The sequence below is a fragment of the Panthera tigris genome, chromosome D3 (assembly GCF_018350195.1).
Source record: "Panthera tigris isolate Pti1 chromosome D3, P.tigris_Pti1_mat1.1, whole genome shotgun sequence".
Lineage (NCBI taxonomy): Eukaryota > Metazoa > Chordata > Mammalia > Carnivora > Felidae > Panthera > Panthera tigris.
Genome location: NC_056671.1, coordinates 90,678,553 through 90,700,656, shown reverse-complemented (window position 1 = coordinate 90,700,656; position 22,104 = coordinate 90,678,553). Strand labels below are relative to the sequence as shown.

The following is a 22,104-nucleotide window of genomic DNA, read 5'->3' as shown; positions in this document are numbered from 1 at the left end:
TTTTGCTTCCGAAGTCATTTGCCCCTCAAGTAGTCATTTGAACAGAGGATAATGAGAATATCCTTCACAAATCATACATCAGATGCTTGACTAGTTGCTTCTCATCATTGCTACGATAGCATTAATACCAGTTTATTTGAAACTATCTAGCACAGTAAATTATATGGTTGCTTCTTTATTTCCTCACTTTTGATTTCCTCTTGGCTACATCTAGTAATTTTTAATTCGTATTACTACATTCGTGGTGCATTCTAGTTTTGTGAAAATCTCTCAATACATACATGGGCTGGATGCAAGAATGTCATCTTTAGTGATGCTCTTGTCGGAAGTAGAATGAGGCCAGATGGTGACTTCCCCTCCCCCTTTGTTGCATACAGTGAAACTGATTCATTTTCCCTTTAATATCTAAGATACCCCTTCACGCTTGTCACAAGCACCTACATACACAACCATCGTCATCCACATATGCGCTAAGTAAGGTCCACGAACAATCAGGAAATTAGAAGATTTCCATCTAAGTCAATTAAGTGTCATGGTGTATTTATTTAGAGTATCACAGCCGTCCTGACTTGGGGCTACTGGCTCGTGATGCAGTGTTTGTAGAACCTGGCCAAGTGATACATTGGGATTCTTTCCATTCCCTTGTCCCCAGAGCTATCGGTTTTTCTTTGAAAAGCTCTCTATAATATTCCTTTAATGTGGATGGTAAAATAAATAAACCTTTAGGTTCAAATGTAAGTGTCAGCATAGAATCCACTAATTGGCTGATGGTTGACGAAAATCAAGCAGTCTGTAAACTTTAGCCCCAATGGATGCGTAGACCTACCTCCGCCAGAATTCCAGGCGCACTGTGGGAACTCAACACAGGGGCGGGCCTTTTGGATGAATCGATGCATAAAATGTAAGGTCTTAAATGACGAGATGGATTTTTAGAACAAATCTGCCAAGTCTTCGGATGATGAAATGGACATCATCCTATTCAGGCGTCATTTGGAGAGACAATGGATGGGCTCACTGTTGGGAATTCCTTCAAAGCCTGCATCACATCTTCTTGACTCTTCTCAGCAGCGGGGAAACATTCTTCCTCTCAAAGCATATTTGAATTTTTGTTCCACATCTATGTGATCCGCCAGGTCAGCATGACAGGTCACACCAATTTAATGGGAAGCAGCAGCATGGTGAAGCCACTCAGCCCGATTTCCCCCTTTTGCATAATTCAAAGGACGTGGATGTGCTATTTCCCTTTGGAAGATAAATTGAGCACACCGCCCACAGAAGAGAAACACATGGGCGTTTGCTCTACAAAAAGCTGTAGGCAACTCACAAAGGCGCAAGACTGTGCTGCTGCCAGATCCTCACCACTCCACGCCTCGCATGATGTTTTATCATCGTTCTCGTGCTTGCCTTCCTTTGCTTCATTATATTGTAAACAGCTGGAGGGCAAGAACAATGTCTTCTACGGAGTCGTAACCTCCGCTATGCTCAACGTGATTCTGTATACCTAGCGTGCGCTTAACACATGCACGCTGGTTAAGCAAAAGATGATTTTAATACTATTTTACTTTCTTTGGGGGAGTATTAAGGGTATGGATGCTTCCGTGGAAGAGTCTCATCTCTTGAGTCTAAGTTCTTTTGCTCCCTGGTTCATTCCTGGTTACTCTTTTCTTCATAAAGCATTATTTTATCCAGCTCCGTCCGAAAGATCAGAACAAATGTCAAGGCTTTGCTGTTTGTGTTCATCAATCAAAGGGCTTGGCACGGTCTTCAGAGAAACCTTCCCCAAGTACAGTTTTCTTTCCGGATGTGAGCATCCGTCTCTTGGTCTAAATTTAACTCTTCAGCCATCATTGTCCCGGCTAATCATGTATTGGAATCAGCCAAAGCTCTGACCTTTTCAGCATCGTCTCTGGCCCTCTACACGAGGGGAAGACTGTACATCACCCAGCACATCTTCCTACCTGCTCTAAAATCTCCCGTGGCAGCCAAAATTTCTTGCTCGGGGTCTTGCTTCTCTTACAATGCCCGATTTCTCACTCGTAGATTTAACATCCTAAAAATTATGTGCTGTACCAAATAACGATTATGAGTTTATACAACATGAAACTCCATACGCCGCTGTTCTCAGATGCTAGCACAAAACTGGCTTTTCCTTCTTTACGGTACTTTTGCTTCAAGGTAAAAACTTCACATAACACACACCAAGGCTGTATCCGTACAAGATAAACAATGATAGTGATTTTCATCTTTGGTAGTTTCATGTTGTAAATATATGCACATAAAAATAAGAGTTTGCTCTTCTGAGTGTCTTTGAACAATGACAAGTGAAATGGTCTTCCCAGATGGCCTCAGAAAGCACGTTCTGTTCTCTGGTATCTCTGCTTTGAAAATATTGTGCTTTAGTTTTCCCTTCTTGGGGCGAAGACCCACGGCATCTACAATGTAATCTCACTCGAACATTTCAGGAGATTAATCTGGCAAAAATTGGTCAAAGGTCCTACTTGAAAAGATAGGGACCCAGTGCCCAGTTTGCCCAAAACAAATCACTGCCCCTAAGTATCTCGAGATATTCACTGCATGATGGTGGATCTATTCATCAGTGAGGTAAAATGATTACTGAACTAAATACCGGCCTAGAAGCAGGTTGATATATTTGCAGATTACTCCCAGGAAATGTAAACTACAAAACCATATGACTTTATGGATACACAACAATTTGTGAAATGACTAGAAGGGGGTTTTGATCAGTAAATTACACATCATCCAGTGACTCCTGGAATTATTGAGCTGGAGGAGTACCTGAGGACAAGCAGTCCAAGCCTCTCACGTTCTAGATGATGGGAGTGTTTGGTGGGTAAGTGATCGGCCCAGGATTATCAGCCAGGACAGGCAGGATGAACACTAAGGTGAAGAATGCAGGCATCCCGCGTGCATCTTTCCCACCAGGAGATATTGATCTTTTCGCATCTCAGTTGACTCTTTTAGGAGTTTGCAACTGAATATAATCATGACATGACAACATAATTATAACAAAAAGTTCATACATAGCTATTACTTAATGAAACGAACTCTTAGTAAGCACTTACTATCCATCACACTCTACTAGACATCCAAGACTGAAAGAAAAGTATGGTCCCTACGCACCCCCAAGGAACTTAAAGTCTGGTTGGGGAAACTCACACATAGCAGATCATCAGAACCCGTTTCAGCGGAACTGTGGCAACGCAGGTGTGGGGAGACACTCATCAAATGAAGTGATGTAGGGATTGGTCAAGCAAAAGTATCGCACAGCGTCCGTGGGTCCGTGCGGTCTGTGAACACACAAGCTACGTTCGTTTATATGGTGCAGACACAAAGGCAAGGAGTGGCCCTCTTTGGAGGCTCTCTGAGCAGCTTTATCCTTTTCCTTGGGTATCAGGTATCAGACAGATATTGAAAAGGTCAGCCGCGTGGAACAAATACAGCTTCTTCTATACCACATGAAAGCCCTCATATTTGATTCTATATTACAGTTAAAAGGAGAATAAGAAAAGTAAGTGAAAAGCAGGTGGGAAGAAAGTAGATGTAAATCTGATGAGCAAGATTAGGAAACGCTCTGTGGAAGAAATAATGGATGAGAAACAGGGTGGGGCATTCCTGGGGGAAGGCTGGGGTACAGACAGGAAATCACACGGTTCAGAAGCATGAAGAATGCTGTTGGCCTGGGACCAGAGAGGAGGATGGCCGCTGTCCACATCCAGTCGTCCTGTCCTCCGAGGTGCGAGGCTGCACAGAGAAGCTTTGGTCACCAAGGCAGCAAGATCTTAATTAAAGAACTGACCACTTATCAGGGCACCTGGGTGGCTCAGTAGGTTGAGCGACCAACTTCAGCTCAGGTCACGATCTCACAGTCTGTGAGTTCGAGCCCCGCGTCGGGCTCTGTGCTGACAGCTCAGAGCCTGGAGCCTGCTTTGGATTCTGTGTCTCCCTCTCTCTCTGCCCCTCCCCCTTTCATGCCCTGTCTCTCTCTGTCTCAGAAATAGATAAACATTAAAAAAAAATTCTATGAAAAAGGAAAAAAAGAACTGACCGCTCATAGATTAGCTCCTGCCATCAAATGCCATGGTGTACTCAATTTCCCGGAGTCAAGGGTGACTCACTCTGTCGTAGATAGAGACTCAAATGACACACTACCAAGAAAACACAACTGAATTGTAAAAAAAAAAAAAAAAAAAAAAAGTAAACATTGTAAAACACAGACAACTTCTAGAAATCAGTAGGAGTGATATTGGAGAATTGTTTAAATCTCCCACAAAGACGTTGACAAAGAGGATTTGGCCATGAACAGGCAATTGTAAATGTCACCCTAGAAAAACTCCATAAGGATGACAGGGTCTTCTGAAGAAAATCATGGAGAGACCAAATCATTGCCTGAGAGAGACCCTCGGGAAAAATTAGGAAGACCTAAAATATTTATTTGCAAGTGTGATGATTTTTATGACCATGCCACAAAAGTAAACGCGAAGGAAAAGGACTACAGCATCCTCTCCTAAAAATGTGTCTGAAAATTTCACCAAAAAAAAAAAAAAAACCTTCATTATTTTCACTCTAGGAACCATGTTTTTAGTTGTAATTATAAATGGATTATTGTTACAGGGAGGACGAAATACATTTGTTGTCATATTTCGTTTTATTTTCTAAGTTCCAATTAAATGTCATCTTCACACATTATTTAACACAACGTGTGGGTCCCTGCTTTGTAGCGCCGGGTATCCACCGGCCACGAGATGCCTCACGGTGTCAGGGAGGCTGTTCGCGTGCTAAGTCCTAGTAAGGCGGGCTCGCTCTGGGTTCCAATCCACCGATGGCTGCACATTTGTCACACGCAAATGAAAGTCCGAGTCCTGCCTTCCTGGATGAGACCCCAGTCGGCTGCTAGTGAAATTGACTCTTCTTGCGGCCTTCCGGAGACCATCTGTCGGAGAGCTCACCGTTGTCCCTCTGTGAGCGGTGCCTCTCCTCCCCCTCATCGTGCGCTCAACACAGTCAGTGAACAAATAATTATCAAACATTTCCTGACGGCCCACCTGTTCCAGGCTGTGGGTTAGGCCCCAGGGATAGAGTTCTGAAAGTCAAAGTCATCATCCTTGCTCCCACGGGGAGGCCACACCGGAGGCGGAGACCAAAGAGAAACAAGGAGCAAACAAATTCATGAGCGACCCCACAGACTGTGATAAAGGCAGTGAACGGAGAGGAGCGGTTTCCGCGAGAGAAAGAAAGAGCGTGTTGGGGGCCCATCCGGGCAAGGGCTGGAGAGCTGTTTGGGAGAGGAAGAGGGTTAGCATGCTCACTCCGTGTGCTCGAGGCTCGGAGGGAAGCCCGGTGTAGGAGGTGTCCCCGGGTGACAGTGGAGAGAGGGGACAGGGCTATGCCATGGCGGCCATCTCCGCCTTTCTGAAACCTGCTGCCTCTTTCTGTTTAACGTGGACGCCACCTCCTGAATTTCCTGCAGGACTCCACTTCACGCCAATCCTTTCGGAGTCGGCATTTGGGAGAGATCAGGGGAAAACCCTGATTCTGAGGGATGTGAGCACCGTTGTGCTGGTGAATGCGCAGCCAGAGGATCTCTGGAGATGAAAATGGCTGCTGCGCGATGCGCCGTCACAGGGCGCTGGGCACAAAGTCAAGGACGCCTCTTGCACACCCGCGGTAGCTGCAGACACTTCCTTCCTTACCCCAATTTCTAGATCAGACTTTGCTAGCTCTTCCTCTAAACGTGCTCCTGCTCATACGTTCTCTGACTCTGTTAACCACACCTGCCCCAACCCCCAATCATGACATCTGGCCAGCATCCCGGGCTCCATCTTTTTCCCTTGACTAACAGCTTCTCCCCTCCCCGCAGATCCCCACTGGCACAGAATCACCTTTCTCTGGCCTCCCTAACCTCTCTCAGGTCTGGCCTCTGTGGAAAACCCATTATCACCGCCCACCACCCGCCCCCCCGCCGCCATGTTTTCCCCAAAGAGACTCCTCCTTCTGAAATCCCTCTCCCGCAGGCCATGGAGGGGACAGTGTCGAAATCAAAACAGTATTTGTCCATCTGATCTAAGCTGAGGAACTCCCCTCCTACCCAGATATGGTCAGCCGAGTGGCTTCCCCGGCCGATAATGGCCAGGCCCCAGGCACTCGGGCCAGACCACAAGTCCAGGGCCAAGTCTAGGAAGGCTCTAGGTCATTCTCAACATTACCAGCTATGGAACCATGAGAATAAGACCCCCGACTTGTCTTTCTGGATTTTTTGTTACTAGACGTGTGACCTTGAGCAAGTTATATAAATCTCCTGGCCTCAGTCTCCTCATTTGTAAAATGGGGGTGATAGTTTGAACCTGTGAGAGTTGCCGTGAATTTTAACTAAGATGCAATGAGTAAACGCTTAGCACGGTGTCAGGCCGGTCCGGGCCGGGTAAGTGCTCTGACTATTATGATTTTTCAGGGTCCTGTCAGGCAAAGAGTAACTGAGTAAAAGATTCAGGTTTTGCCAAACGTAAATACATAATTCGAGGCCCCCCTTTTAGTATTTTCATGGGAGGAGGAAGTGATCTTTTTATCCCCATATAAATAATTTATACTGAGGGTTAGAGAGAGTGGCTGCAGCACATAACGAACCGAGCCACGGTGAGCAGACACGTGTGAAGTCCGGCGCGGATCAGGTTCAGCCTCGTCCAGAGAGTGCGGCCAGGTGGGCAGGTGAGTGGACAGAGCACGGGTGGGAACCTGCCTGTGGAATGAGGGAGTCCCCAGTTATTTTCCAGTAACCAGACGTCATTCCGGGGACTGGCACTTTTTTGTTTTTGTTTTTTTTAGCGTTTTCCCCCAAATATTGGACCCTTTCCTCCTCCTACAACAGAGGTGATGGAACCAGCTGTTACCCTTGCAGACGGGCTCCCCCTCCTGGGTGCTGGTTCTCAGGTGGGGCGGAGGCACTCGGGTCGCTTCTCCCTGTGCTTCTGGAATGCAGGCGCCTCCTCTTTCCGTCCCCTACCTGTTCTTGTGGCCCTGTTTTCAAGTGCCCTGCTCACTGATGGCTGCACGCTTGTCAATGAAAACACACCCTTCTCCCTTCTGTCCAACGACAACAATTGTTCCCTTCAACAACGATCTGTTGTTTTTCAGATGCGAAAACCAGATTATAAAGGTGGCTGGAACTGTGTATAAAATCAGAAAAAAGAAGGCCTAAAGGGAGGCCCAGAGGGCTGATGAATCCAGTGCACAGATCATTGGTGTGGCTATTTCAGCTTCTCAGAGAACTTTTGTGTGTTTATTAATTCTGCGAGCATCCACCAGGAGGAAGGAAATATCTGCCTGTGGCTGTTTCTGGAGGAGACGCATCTGGGCTCGCACCTGTCTTCGGCTCAGCACCAGGATTCTTCGTGGACACCCCTCGGGGCCGTGTGGTCTGCTCGACGGTGAATTCGGGCTTACACAGAAGGTCGCTGTCCGTCCTCAATGCAGGAGAGAAGACCAGTGGAATGTCCTTCAAAGTATCTGGAAGCATGGGGAGACGGTTCACCTAGGCCCTTCAGGGTCTGGAAACGTCACCTTTGGGATCCAAGGACACTCCCAGTTCTGGCTTAGAGTAGATGATCGCTCCTGGATTAATATCCATTGAAATCCATTAGAAGAGTATCCAGAACAATTTCCGTGAGCACATTCCTGTGTATTTCTAGGGCTCAGTCAGTGTATTTCTAGTCAGTCAGGCTAGCATGTGGTCCATAAGCAATCCCGCTCGCACCTACAAACACCTCCGGGTAAGAAACGTAGATTACGACTAGTACAGCAGTGTTAAGTTAGGTAGAAACAAATGGAATTCTCTGTTTTCACGGGGAAAGGAAGCTAGGTCTCCAAGCAGAGACCTATTTCGCGGCAGATTTTGAGGTAGCAGAATTGCCTTATTTGTCCTCTTTTGTTACGAGGTGGGTTTGGTACGGGGCGAAGAGTGTGGGATCCTCAGGCAGGCTTGGATTTCACTGCAGGTTTGTCGATTATTAGCTGTGTAACTTAGAGCAAATTCTTGACCTCTCTGAGTATAAGTGCACACGAAATGCAAACACGAGAATCTATCTGGTAATTTTATTGACAGATTAAATCGAGGAGCAAAGGTAAAGTGCCTGACGAGAGTAGGTTTTCAATAAATATTAGTAATTGGCAATATAATATGCCACCTGCTTGACTATAAAGAAAAACAAAATGGTCAGTAAAGATTCAATATCCATGAGAACGAGGAGGGAGCACGATGTATAATCTACTTAATGACACGTTATTTTCATTGCTATCTATCTTCCCAGGACGGCAATTGAAAGAAACGTTCATGGGATGCGATACCTATGTGTTTGCTGAGTTTGTGCAAAGTAATTAACATTTTGATCAGGTTCAAGAAATCTTAATTAGGCCTGTGAGCTCTTAGGGGACAAATCCTTTTTTTCAATGGGTCTGTTTAGAAGACTGAGGATCGCTGTTCTCTGTGCTGGTTTGCTTTCCTTGATACGGGCCCCGGGAGTGCTCCTGCTTCCAGATCCCTGCCAGCAGCCAGCCACGCCCTGTCACTGCTCCCTGGGGGCACACGTGACTTGTTCTGCCCTCACAGAAGGAGTTACCTTCTAGACCTTTGCCGCTTACATGTATGGTGTTCCACAGTTGGGTTCTCTATTTTGCGCACGTGAGTGTGGCTAAAGACGCACAAAGCAAACTTCTGAGTTAGAACTAGAAGCTACCTCTGTGCATAGCCACGGGTCTGCAGGTGAACTCTCTCTCCACTTGTTTTCTCATGCTTTTTCTTCGCCACGGGTTCAAGGAATGTGTTCCCAGTGAGCCACTAACTTTTGTACCTGTCCCTCCGAGCGCAAGGGATAAGCCCTGGGTGACTTTGACAAGTGACTCTTTATCAGTAACATCGAATAATAACAGACAGAGGACAGATGAGAGGATTTGCCATAGGTGACTTGGCGAGCTGTAAACTCGCTTCGATTTGGGGTGATCTGTTTGGATTTAATAAAGTCTATGATCATGTGTCTAATAAATCCTATTTATTACCCTTTGTTTGATTAAAACAATGGGCCACGAAGCACAGTAAGATATTAGAACTTATGTTCTACAAAGAGAACAGTTAGAAAATTCGTGAACTGTCCATTTGTTTACACTGCATTTAATGGAAGTTCATTTCACTAAACCCCATGCATTGATTTGAGGTCTTAACACGTAAAAAGCATTACAAGTGTGAAGAAAGCGGAGGTTTCTGGTGTGAGATGTTAGGTCTGTGAACGTCAAATGGTGGTTCATTTTATCAATGGACTAGGAGACCATCTCAGAGATACCTGTAAAGCAAGCTTCGTGGAAGTCATCTATGCCTCTGCAATTCAATATCCCAGGGTAATAAGGAGCCTTGAATGATTTTCTAAACTCAGTCACGTCAGCTGTTCAGATGACCCCCAAGGAACACCCAAAAGCCTGGTGCTTTCACCCTCCCACACACGTAGCCCCGAAGGTTATCACTAATATACGTAGCAGACGCATGGCACTTTTCATTTCGTGTTTTATATTTATCTTGATGTTGGTATCCAAAACCTTAACAATATTTAGCATTTATGGGTAATGATTTCTTTCTTCAGATCTTTTTATAAACATAAATGATTAATCCTCATTGCACTTCTGTGAAAGGATGTGTGGGAGGTTTCGGAGTTATATATAGAAGCAGGCTAATTCTCATTATTTTGACTTTGCTGAACCAGAGGATTTGGCCCACAAGGCACATTCGAGACTCTTCCTACGTCTTTAAAGGCTACAAAATGGCACAAATTCAACATCACTTCCTTAGCTTCCCACAACGTGTGTTTGGGATCGGCTGTGCCCCTTGGACACCCTTGAGATGAGCCCTGGAGTAAAAACCTTGGGATCCACCCAGGCACTCAGAGCTCCTCTCTCTCCCTGCAGAACTGTTGGGCACTGCACCAAGACCAGCCTGTGTGGCCCTTAGCCTGGAGCTCCTCTGGCGGCCTGTGGGGCGGGGGTGGGTGGGTGGAGGTGGGGGGGGTGTGGTCTCCCCATCTACCATTGCAAGGACCACCAAGGCTCAGTCATCTGGACCCTGGGGAGGCATCCAGACCACGGGGTGTTCTGTGGGCGAATTGGGCAGTTAGGAGAGTCGCGGTGATGGAGTGAAAGTCCCGGATGATCCTCCCATCAGCGTTAAGGAAGGTTCCTCCAGCACGAAAGCGACTCCCGGGGCTGCCCTTCGCTATTGTCCCAATGGGAGGAAGGCTGTAGCTCGGGAAGAAGAGATACTAACCCTGACTGTGACTATACGTTAAGAAAGTCGCCCTGATACCATGAGTGGTGAATGGAAATCTGTAAGTAATGGGATTCGGTGGGCAACCTTCTCTCCCATCTGCTAGAGACACAGGACTTCCCCACACAGGTGACCCGGGAGACAAAGTGTCCAGCACCTGTATCTGATAGAAGACAAGAAGTTCTCCACAGGAGAACCATCCGGTGATCTTATTTCTGGGATATGCAGGTGTGGTCCGTTTCATTTTTCTCATCTGTTTTCGCAACAGGAAGTTAATTGGCAAAGATTGAAGACAGTTAAATGATCCTTCTTGAATCTTCGAGTACTGGCTTCCTGGTTCCTTCAGGAACTGCACTGAGAGGAAACTGAGACTGTGCCTGACGGAAGATACAGAAAGAGGGAGGCAGAGGGGGGAGGGAGGGAGAAACAAAGTGGGGGGAGGGAGGGAGGGAGAGGGAAAGAGAGAGAGGTAGGAAAGAAGGAGGAAGGGGGGCAGAGGAAGAGACGGAGAGATGGGAAAGAAGGAGGGAGAGAGAAAGACGGGGAGAAGAAGAGAGAGAAGGAGGGAGAGACAGGGAGGGGGGAGGGAAGGAGGGAGAGACAGGAAGAAGGGAGAGAGGGAGCAGGAAGGAGCGGGATAGAGAGGGATGCAGGAAAGAGGGGGCGGCGAGAGGCAGGGCAGGACAGAGACAGACAGGGAGAGAGAGAGACCCAGAGACCCAGAGAGAAAGGACGGGGCTCCAGGCAGGAGAGGAAGCAGGAGAGGCAGAGAGCTCTGAAGGTTTGGGCCAGTCCACCTGCTCGGGCAGGTGGCCCTCTGATGCCCCCCCCTCCCCGCGGGAAGGGCGCTCTGGGTGTCCCAAGGCTCGCTTGGAGATCCTCCAGTCACCTTGCGTGTGGCCTGGGTGCTGAGCCCCAGGGGAGCATGTGGTGAAAGCCTCCTCATTGCCCTGCAGGGCAGCCCCACTGGTCGGACTTGACCCCCGCAGCCCCCCACTCCTCGCGGCCCTTCCAGACTCTGCTGGGCCTCGGTTCCCGGGCTCCTCGGTTCCACGCTGCTCCTGCGGGGACTTGGCCCCTCGAGGTAACCAGGGAGACCAGTTGCCATGGTGATGGAGGCAGGCTCACCACCCCTCCCCACCCCCCTCCGCCGCCCTCAGGAGCCCGGCCAGGAGCTCGGCCAGCGCTGCCCGGTGCCAGGCAGGCCCTCGTCTTCCGAGGCGCCCTGCCGTCCTTTCCACCCCTGTCCTGACCCGTCCCCTCCGTCCCCTCCTTCCCCTCCGGCCCGTGGACACGACCCAGGGGACCCCCTCTCTCCCAGGAGCATGTTAGGTGGTTAGCAGGTAATTTAATTCCCCGGCAGGCGGTTGGCTCGGTGTGGGGTGCGGGATCGCTGCCCGCACTTGGGCCTTCGGCTGTTCCAGAGGCTGCCAACTCGCTGGCAGCCGGCGGTGTGCATGGATGCAGGTTGCGGGCCCGGCTCAGCCGGCCGTGTGCACGGATGCAGGTTGCGGGGCGGCTCCCAGGCCGGCTCCGGCTTGCCAGGCACTCCTCGCCAAGCCGGCCAGATTTGTCGAAGGGACCGGCCCACCCTCCCGTCTGTTGGAATCTCCCCGACTCTGCGTGCACGAGACGGCCCGGGTGGAGAGCTCCAGATCTTAAATATAGAATCTAAATGTTTCTAACAACAAATCTGGCCCTGCCGTATGGCCCGGCCTTCCAGGCTTGTGCTGACAGCCCAGGTCTCTTCCAGAATTGCGTGGCATCGCCCCCTGAGGCCACCAGGGGCCCAGCACAGCCTGACCTGTCTCCTGACCCCGGGCTCCAGGGTCAGCCTTCCCCACTCTTATTCCTTAGGCATCCCAGGGGATTTTATGGGATCTAACGCAGGCCTCCCAAAAGGCGCCCTTGGCTCGCGTTTGTGTTCATGTACAGCCCGCGGGCCACCCGTCCTTCATCCTTCCTTACCCGACACAGCGAACGTCCTCGTATTAAATGCAGGATGTGCACCCCTCCAAGCCACCTAATTTTCAGGGGTGCTCCTCTGGAGAGGAGGAACGTGAGTTGCACTTGGTTGCAGTTTTGACTGATTCTTCTCTTCTTAGGAGACACTGTTCCAACAACTTCCAGGACCCTCTAAACAACAGGAAGTCTGTTCCTGACCCAACCTCCAGGTTTGGGCCTCCTGACTGCTTACCCGTCACAATTCGTTAAAGCAGGCGCATCTCTGGCCATGGCAGATATTTACATAGAGTTGTAGTTCTAATATTATATTATAAGTGATAAGTTGGGCAATAAAGTAACAAAGTTCTATCGTTCCCGAACCTAAAAATAATGAAAAGACATCAAGCTGCTTGAAGTGGGTTCTCCTGGACCAAAGGACCAGGAAATCATCCAGTTTTATTGTAATAACTGATGTGAGAAATACGAAGAAAAGCAGACCAATTTCCAATGAGGAGGAGTTCTCTGATTCTTCTAGAAGACAAAAAAAAAAGTCTGATAAATCCAAGAACAAGAAAATATGAAATGACGTATGCATGAAATGACGTATGTCTGTGTTTCAAACAGCTGGGAGGAAGGACCACACGTGGGGTCAGCTAAATGAGGGTTTTGGACTAAGATAATCTCTTCTTTTCCAACTCTGACGTTAGATCACATGTGCGTTTTTTTGACGTTTCGTAAAGCATTTGGACAAAAACATCAACTACGACCATCAGGCTATTTTTCCCCCCTGGAAACGTGGGTCCTAGGAAAGCAATAGTCTTGTCTACAGCAGTAATTTGGGGACGCAGGGAAAGCTGAGTCCTAAGGCCTTGTCCAACTTGGGAGCGCTCTGCTCTGTTTCCAAATTCCGAAATCTGGGGCCGGGTTGACTTGAGGGACATCTGGACAACGATGCAGGACCATAGGGCTGTTCCTGGGGCCGTGGGCTCCGACGTCAGAAACATTTGGATCTGAATCCTAGATTGGCCCCACACTAGGCAACTCACGTAGTCTATTTCCCACCTGTCCTTTTTAGATTTATTTGTTCACTTATTGATGCATCCTGTGGCAGGCACAAGGGCGGGGCAGTGAGCCACCCAGAGAAAGATCCCTGGTCTCCTGGTGTACAGTCTATTGTGGGGAGAAAAACCACGAACAAAACCGAATACAAACATACCCCATGCCAGGCAGTAGAAAGTACTCTCAGGAAAATAAAAAGCAGGCTAAGGAGACACGGTGGTAGGCAAGGGGAGGGGACATTTTATTCTAAAGAGGCAACCTCCACGCAGCGGTGTGTGTCCCGTGAGCATCTCCACGAAGGAACCATCACCACGGCGTCTTCCTTACCAGTGTGTTTGGAGGATGAATCACTTATGCGTACGTGACATTTCTCATAATGCACATGGAGGGTAGCAACATTGCTGTCACGTGCGGGATGGCCGTCGTCTTCTGTCCCTACTCGGGAAGATGAGTCTCCAGAGGCCACGAGGAAGCTGCCCCCTGGAGGGCCCTATTCGTGTCAGAGCGACAGATGCGTGCTGCCCAGAAAACTGATTTAGAAACCAGAAATTGGTGTTCCATAGCTTATAATCCACTATGAGGTTTTAGGGCCAGAGAATGCCATTTATAACATGAACGCCTGCCACCCATGAGAGCCACTGCTGGGCATCCAATTCTCCCCAGTCTACCGAGAAAGTGGAATGATTGTAACGGTTTTGGGTTGGATTGGGGCCCCTGACAATGGTTGAAGTCTTAACTCCTGGGACCTCAGGCTATGATCTTATTTGGATATATAATCCAGTATCATAACATAATATACTTGATAATGATGTTATCAATTGTATCATCATAATATAACATAATTGATATGATTACTTGATTTGGGTCCCTACTGGGTTAAAAGAGGCCCCACCCCAATGTGGCTGGTGTCCTCATAAGAAGAGAGGAGAAATATAAACACAGAGACCCCAGGGGGAAGACAGCCGTGAGACGTCACGAAGGCAGAGACTGTAGTGGTACGTGTGTAAACCAGGGAATGCCAAGGATTGCCAGCCACCGCCAGAGGCTGGGAGAGCGTCCTGGAACAGATTTACCCTCAGTACCTCCGGCAGGAACCAACAATGCCAATACCTGGCTCCTGGACTTCTGGCTTCTAGAAGTGAGGGGTTGGATCTGTTGTTTAAGGCACCCATATTTGTGGAACTTTGTTACAGTTAATTCCAGGGAACCAATACCTTCTCATTTTAGAGATTAATAATCTAATCTCTGGGTTAGGGGCACCTGGGTGGCTCAGTCAGTTAAGCGTCTGACTTCGGCTCGGGTTGTGATCTCACGGTCCGTGGGTTCGAGCACCGCGCCGGGCTCTGTGCCGACAGCTCGGAGCCTGGAGCCTGCTTTGGAATCTGTGTCTCTGCTCACGTTCTGTCTCTCTTCCTCTCAAAAATAAATAAACATTAAAAAAAAATAACCTACGGGTTAGACAACTTGTCTGACTTGCCCGCGTTCTGTGGCCAAACAAGGATAAACAAGGTCTGGAATTTCAGGGTAGCCAATATGCACGTAGACCCTTGGCCCATTTGCAAAGTGAGAACCACTTGTGTTACAGGTGAAGAGACGCCAAAGCTAACCATCGGGGGGGTTTTTACCCTTTTTACCTTTTTAAAAAGCTGTCACTCATGGCTGAGTGATTGAAAATGACAACTGTATTTTAAGAAACCACCGGCACAAGTGTACCCAATATTTTAATCTCCAAAATTAAAGTGTCCAGGTGAGCTCGAGGGCACGTGCCTGCCAGAGGCAGACAGCGTTCCGGGCGTGGGCGCTCTGTTCTGCCGCGGCTCCGCTCAGCCCCATGGGAGTCGAACGTGTCAAAGGCAAGCGTTGAAATGTCAACTAGGCAGGTTTCCAAACCAGTGTAGAGGCAAAGGAAATTTAAAGTTGGCTAAGCCTTGGGGGTGTCATATGGATGATAGCCAAATACCACCACTGGTTAAACCACCAGAATTCTGGCCAATCGCCGTCTTGCTGCTCTGATCCCGGGTCTCCCCAGAACATGATGTCTCACACCAAAGTGAGCGGGATGGTTCTTCTCCACTTAGACATGAGATTGGTCTGTCTAAGCTTTCTCCCCAAACCCTGCTGTACTCGTCAGGGCTCTCCAGAGAAACAGAACCAATGGGGTGAGTGTGTGTGTGTGTGTGTGTGTCCGTGTGTGCACATGGGTGTGTATATTCAAATGTTAACCTCCTCCAGAAATGCCCTCCCAGACACATACAGTCATGTTCGACCAAATATCTGGTACCACGTGGGCCCGTCAAGTCAACACATAAAAATAACATCACATGTGCCCATTGGCAGAAGATGTCTTTATTCCTGAATGGCCAACTCTCGTAGCTCCATGTGGGCCGTAACTCTTACATTTGGAGGCATTCCCTTGCACGCTTATATTTAAAGAAAGATATTTGCCCCTCAACCAGCCATATGATTTCTAATACGGTAGCACTCTACCCGTGGTTTTCTTCCCCTCTGGTATTTAAGCATGGGCTTGGTCTACTAGGCTGCTTGTCCTTCAGGCTTATAGATCATTCAGTTGTTGAGATTTAAATTTTATTTAAATTTTGACTCTCGCCATTATTTTTCAACCAACCTGAGGGTTATAGGCTCTACATTTGACCCTAATATTCCAACCTATGAACCGGCTTCCTTGGTGTGAAATTACATTATGTAAGAGGCTCCCCTTTGTCCATTATCTGGGCATTTCAGTGACAGAGCTCTCCAAGAGGCACGATATTGTAAATCAGGAGGGCCAGGAGGTGCAAGGGGAGAGAATAATAGTTTTAAGGCCACCATGGTAATTTCTTCTATTCTTAATGCCATAGAAAGAGCACTGTGAAGAATGGGCATGAGGTGTTTCTTCCTGGCAACTTGTCAAAGGAAGAATATTTTATGCAAATGGAGATATTCTGTTCCGAGAAATAATAGATCTATAGTGATTTCATTCTTGTATTAAACTGGACAAGGTTTACCTTTAAAAGATAGGTTGGCCCTTACCAGTACCACTTGTTGAATAAGGAAATGCCGAGAAGATATTAATTGTACGACATTACATTAATAGCACGCAGCCCACATACCCTACTTGAGAGAGGTCGTCGATAAAAATTTGTTAAAGAATAATTGAGCGGGTTGAATTACTTAAATAGGTATTGAAAATGATAAAATAAAGTCAGTGCAGGAGGATTAAGAATAAAAGGCACTGATAAAATGCTGGGCCACTGACCTTTGGCTATCAGATTTGCGTTCTGCGAGGACAAATTTAATCACAAATGGGAATGTTTTAATTGGTTTCTCCCACTTCCATTATGAAAGAGCTACCAACAACCAAGAAATGCTAGAAAGAAGATGCAGGAAAGGAAATCTGATCTTCTGGTTTTTTGGTCTTTATTTACCCCCGGGTTCCACGTGATACGATACAGAGCCCGTGGCATTCGAGCAAGATTCCTTACCATCTCCCTTGGCGGTGGGCCCCCAGCCTCTAAGGCTAAGGTAAGTGCTGAGAGCTGTAGGTGGGAGGGCATCCCGGTGTTGGACAAGGCACAGGGGGTCCCAGGAGCCACGCAGAGTGCCCCTCTCCTTGGGTCCAGCCTTCGCACAAAGCATTTCGGGACTTTAGTATCACATAGCAAATGCTTATTATGTGTGAGGCACTGTGATAAAGTCACAACACATAAGATGCAATCCTTGTTGTTTGGTTGAAGTGAGCAAGGAGGACGGAAAGTGAATAACTTCGTTGCAGCGAGTGTATGCGTATTGAGGTTGGGGAGGGGGGACTACAGACACAGGGGGCTCTGGAAGCAGCCACCAACAGCGCGAGCACACAATACTTTACCTCCTGAAAGGTTTTCACACTGCATTTCTTCTCTCCTTTCCAGCTCAGTATTACTGTCCATTCATGTTTAGCTCCATTGTATGTATGATGGCCACAGAAAGCATCCTAAGTACCTTCTGGTCCAAATCCTCAAGAAACTGGGCAGCGAGAAGTGCTGTGTGGACTGTTCCTCACTACACGGCAAATTTCCAGATGCAGCTGGCTGGTAGGTGTGGATGCAACTCACTCTACTTTGAAAATAACGCATTAATTCTAGGTATCAATCCATTTCCGTTTTCTCAAATGAAAGGTGAAGGATTAATTTGTTTGTTAAAAACAAATCCTTTCATGGTTAACAGTATGATTTTTTTTTTTCTGATGGAGCTGTAGCCATTCTATGCCAGTTTCTATAATTTATATTCATTTCTTGAGGTTTTGAAAGGTGACGTGCATTTCTTTTTTTCAAACACTGTCTATAAGATGGTATATTTTATATAATTTTAACAGTACTTTTAAAAGAAAGATATGAATAAAAATATCTATCAACAATTCCATATAAATGGCATGAGTCACCTTAGAAATACATACTTACTAATCAAGGAAAATCTTCCATATGTATACATAATGGTAGGTGCTGAATCAGAATGAAACAAGATTATTTCGAATTTGAAAAAAATGAAAACTTTGCTTTTTTGAGGAAAAAAGAGCCTCAACGGAACTACAAAATTGTTTAAAAACCAACCAGAATGCATAAAATATTCTAAATTGTATTCTCTCTTCTTAAATCAAGCTCAAAACCATATGAGGGAGACCTCCAAACATTTTTTTAAATTTTTAAAATGTTTATTTATTTTTTGAGAGAGAGAGAGAGAAAGGGCAGAGAGAGAGAGAGAGAGGGAGACACAGAATCGGAAGCAGGCTGCAGGCTCTGAGCTGTCAGCACAGAGCCCGATGTGGGGCTCGAACCCACGGACTGTGAGATCACGACCTGAGCCGAGGTCAGGCGCTTAACTGACTGAACCACCCAGGGGCCCCAAGACCTCCAAATTTTTAAAAGTCATTTTGATATTTTGAATAAATATATCTCAATAAAAATAAAACAGAATGTCTAAAATTCAATTGCTAATAATTACGCACGTTTCAGGGAAACTTACCAGCGGTACATTTCAAAGCAGACCTCTTCAAGTCAATGTCTCAACATGGTTATGCAGTGCCAACGGCCACCCTAATTCTTCCCAAAGTCCTCCAACAATATTCGTCTAAAGGGTATGAACCCAAGAAAGATACCCGGTAACGCTTATGACCAAAGTCATTTTCTCTAATGTCATTAATAATTATTCTTCCCCCTGCCCCAAATTGACTTGAATCTTTTTTTATTTTAGACCAAGGAAGTATAGATTCAGAAAAAGAAGAAAGCTAAAAAAATCTGTTGGAACAATGGCAGTGGTTATGTGCCAGTTAGTCTTGTAAGTGATGTCACTTTGCTCACTTACACCTGGAAACTCTTGGAGGCGGTACCGTTAATGATGTTCCATGTCACAAGTGAAGAAATTGAGGCAAAGGGGAGGATTCACCTGCTGGAGGTCACACGACCACAGGGAGGTAGTGAAACTGGGATTCAGTCGGCGCGTTCTCATTTTTGGCATTTACTTTGTGCCGCCGGATGGAGAAAACCATTACATTCGTACGTGGATGTCCACCAAAGGGAAAGATGTACGTACCATTCCGCTATCTGCTTCTTCTGCTGTACAATATCTGAGGCACATCTTTACGGCACTCCTATCGCTGTATCGTTTTTAGCAGTTGCGGTAAACATCGTTTTGCAAAAATCTCCTCGTATGAGTTTCACTAACCCCGCCGCTCGAACATTGTCACCAACAATAGTCTTCTATCTGCTGGGGCCTGCGTCGTGACACTTCTCCACAATTGGGCCCTGGGATAAATTCTGAGAATGGAATTATTGGCTGAGGCATTTATAGACCTTAAGTTTTGATCACACGCCAGGTTGTGCTCCAGGGAGGAGGCAGGGTGCTCAGACCCTGGGTGCCACCGGTCACCTTCTCATCGCTGCGTCGGTCGGCTTCCTCTGAGGCTCGTCCAACAACCTCCCAAGTGTCCCCATGCCACCTTTTCCCTGGAAAATGTTTCCTTCCTTATGTCCTGTAGTGCTGCTTTCTGGGTCCCCTTCAAGTCTCACTGTCTGCTCTTACTCAAGGGACCCCACGGACGCCCCGCAGAGATTAACAGAGCTGTCTCCCGGCGTTTCGCCCTTCACCTGCTCTACCAGGTGAATCCACCTGCCCTCACTCCCTCCCGCCCCTTCCGCACACGAGGTTTCCAGGGGCATCACAGCAGCGTCCCGACTGGCAATCGCGTATCTGAAACCAAATTCCATACCTTGACTTCAAAACCGACTTCTCCTCCTCTTTCGCCCCATCAGACTCCCCTGGGAGAAATAGGAAACTTTTCCTCGTTTCTTCCACCGGCTTCAGTGACAGGGAAGAGGAGGAAGGGGCCTTGGCCAGGGGTAACCCTGGGGATGACGGAGAAGGCGAACGGGATGCCAGAGTCTCGGCGGACTCCCCCACAACCACCCTCTACCTTGTTTTGTTCACTTTTCCTACTTTTTCTCTCAAGTGTTAGGTTATAGCACACAAGTAGATATTCAAAATCACTTGATGAATTGCAAAATAAACTATCATAACTGACAAAGCTGAGAGAATATCATTTTCAGATACATAGCAGCCCAATTTATACATCAAAGAATGCTATTATTAAGTCAAAGAATAGAAGGAGAAAACTATTTCGACTGTGTTAGATCAGTCAAAAATAGTAACATTAGACTCTACCCAGGAGGAGCTTAAAACGTTGCTGGGGAGGCGCACCGTATTCACGCTTAGTGAATAAGATAGTAACACCGTGCGTGTGCACGTGCGTGCATGTGTAAGCATGAGAGGCGCCCCTAATTCCCCACAGGAGGTCACTCTTTCACGGGGAGCATGACACAAACAGTAGGGATTATGTATGGAGCACGAGCACGGGGCCCCTTATCTCCTCTGTTTCCTTCAGTCGGTGCTTATGGTTCTATGGCCACATTCATGCAGATGGAAGGTCATAGAGCCAGACGTTTGGCTTCCAAGGTCATGATCAGCCAGGAAGCAGCCTGAACGTGGAAAGGATGTCCAGGGCAGTCACTCAGGTGTGGGATCGTCCCCCCAAATCACAGGTCACGGTGGAGCAGTCAACGACGCCCACAAACATGCTCCCCGTATACCCCATTCTTTTATTTCCATACCTTTACATAACGGATCCACTTACCCCCCTGGGAGTTCTCCAGCTCTTGTTCATTCCCACTGTTGATTTTCTTCTCAAACTTTTGCCTTCCGAATTTATCCTCCAGGCTTACGTGAGTAAATTGCACTTTTGACTCTAAAGTGTGCTTTCACTCTTCGGGTGTGCGGCCCGCTCCGTTGTTTTCCACCTGGTGTGACCCCGTCAAGTTGAATCGTGTGTCACGTCTGTTTCTTACTGATAGACATACCTCAGCGGCTCGTTGTTGGCGGTTCCTGGGCTTTAAAGAGAACACACAAGCCGGGGCGCCTGGGTGGCTCAGTCGGGGAAGCGACCGACTTCCGCTCGGGTCATGATCTCACGGTTGGTGAGTTCGAGCCCCACACGGGGCTGTGTCAGCCGTGCTGACGGCTCAGAGCCTGCGGCCTGCTTTGGACTCCGTGTCTCCTTCTCTGTCTGACCCTCCCTCCCTCACGGTCTGTCTCTTTGTGTCGCTCAAAAATAAATACACATTTAAAAAAATTTAAGAAATAGTAACGCACACACAAGCCAAAAAAAAAATTAATAAATAAAATAATAACGAACACACAAGCCAAAAAAAAAAAAATAAAAAAATAATGGACGCACAAGCCCAAATGCCAAATACCCTACAGAAATGGTATCGACGAGTAGTATCTCTGACTTTGAGTGCCCAGCGGAGATGGGGTGGGGACGTGCCTCCTCGCCCTTGAGCACCATTGCCGGCTGCGAGTGCGCAAGGACGCATAAAAATACAAGGCTCCTGAAGAGTTTATAACCTGAGCCAGACATAAAGGAGGTGGCAGCCGGCACTAAAATCTCCATTTGTGCAGGTATGACTGATACAGAGAAAGCTACAAGAAAGCGCTGCCGGAAGATTTACAGGACGGGAGAGCGTGTCCAGTGCGTAAACACCTGGGATGCAGCTCAGAGAGGCTTAGGGAATAAAGCAGGAGCAGGTGTAAGTCAGGGAGGTGGGAAGCTAAGAGAAGCTAGCAGAAAATGAAAACGGAAGTGATGTCGGGGCGTAACTTAACACGACAACCGAGTAGATGATCCATCGGTGCATACATCGTGGATAGTCACCTTTTAAGTTGTTACTCACTCACGATGACTTTTCCCAGAGGACTGACCCTCGGGGGCTACAGCCCTAGTCTCATTGGCTCTGCTGAACACTCGGGGTCGTGAGAAGAGAAAGCGGCGCCCCCTCACTTTGCTGCCCCCCGCGCAGTCTCCGGGTCAGCAGTGCTTGAACCACGCCCTCTACGGCCTGATGGAATGAAATGCCCACCCTTGCTTGGGCCCTGGAAGAGTTTCCGGCTGAAGAACACACACGTGTAAAATAACGAACACGTCTCGTGATAAATTCGTAACGCCTCCTTCCAAGGGGCCCTGGTGCAGTGACGGTTTTGCCGTCGGAGTTGCTGGTCAAGGGCAATGTTGAGTGGTCAGGAGGGGGTCCTGAAGGCGGAGATGTGACTTTCATACGCTCCCACGGAAGCATGCAGGGGGACTGCACGTGTGACTTGCAGCAGGTACACATGACAGGGGGACCCGGGGGGGGGGTGTCGCGGGGCTGTCAGCACACCCCGGGGGCACGCCCCTCCCAAATGCAGAGGAAACCAGTCCT

General features: G+C 47.7%; 1 long non-coding RNA gene across 2 annotated transcripts; it reads left to right on the top strand.

Annotated features, from left to right (window-relative positions):
- The first annotated feature begins 11,469 nt into the window (after positions 1–11,469).
- On the top strand, positions 11,470–18,971 carry LOC122232679. 2 transcript variants are annotated; one of them, XR_006210067.1, is made up of 5 exons: positions 11,470–11,661; positions 16,774–16,843; positions 17,230–17,391; positions 18,310–18,455; positions 18,548–18,971. It is a non-coding gene; the product is annotated as an uncharacterized LOC122232679 (long non-coding RNA). The 2 variants fall into 2 exon arrangements; XR_006210066.1 differs by having other exon boundaries at positions 16,667–16,843.
- The last annotated feature ends 3,133 nt before the right edge of the window (positions 18,972–22,104 follow it).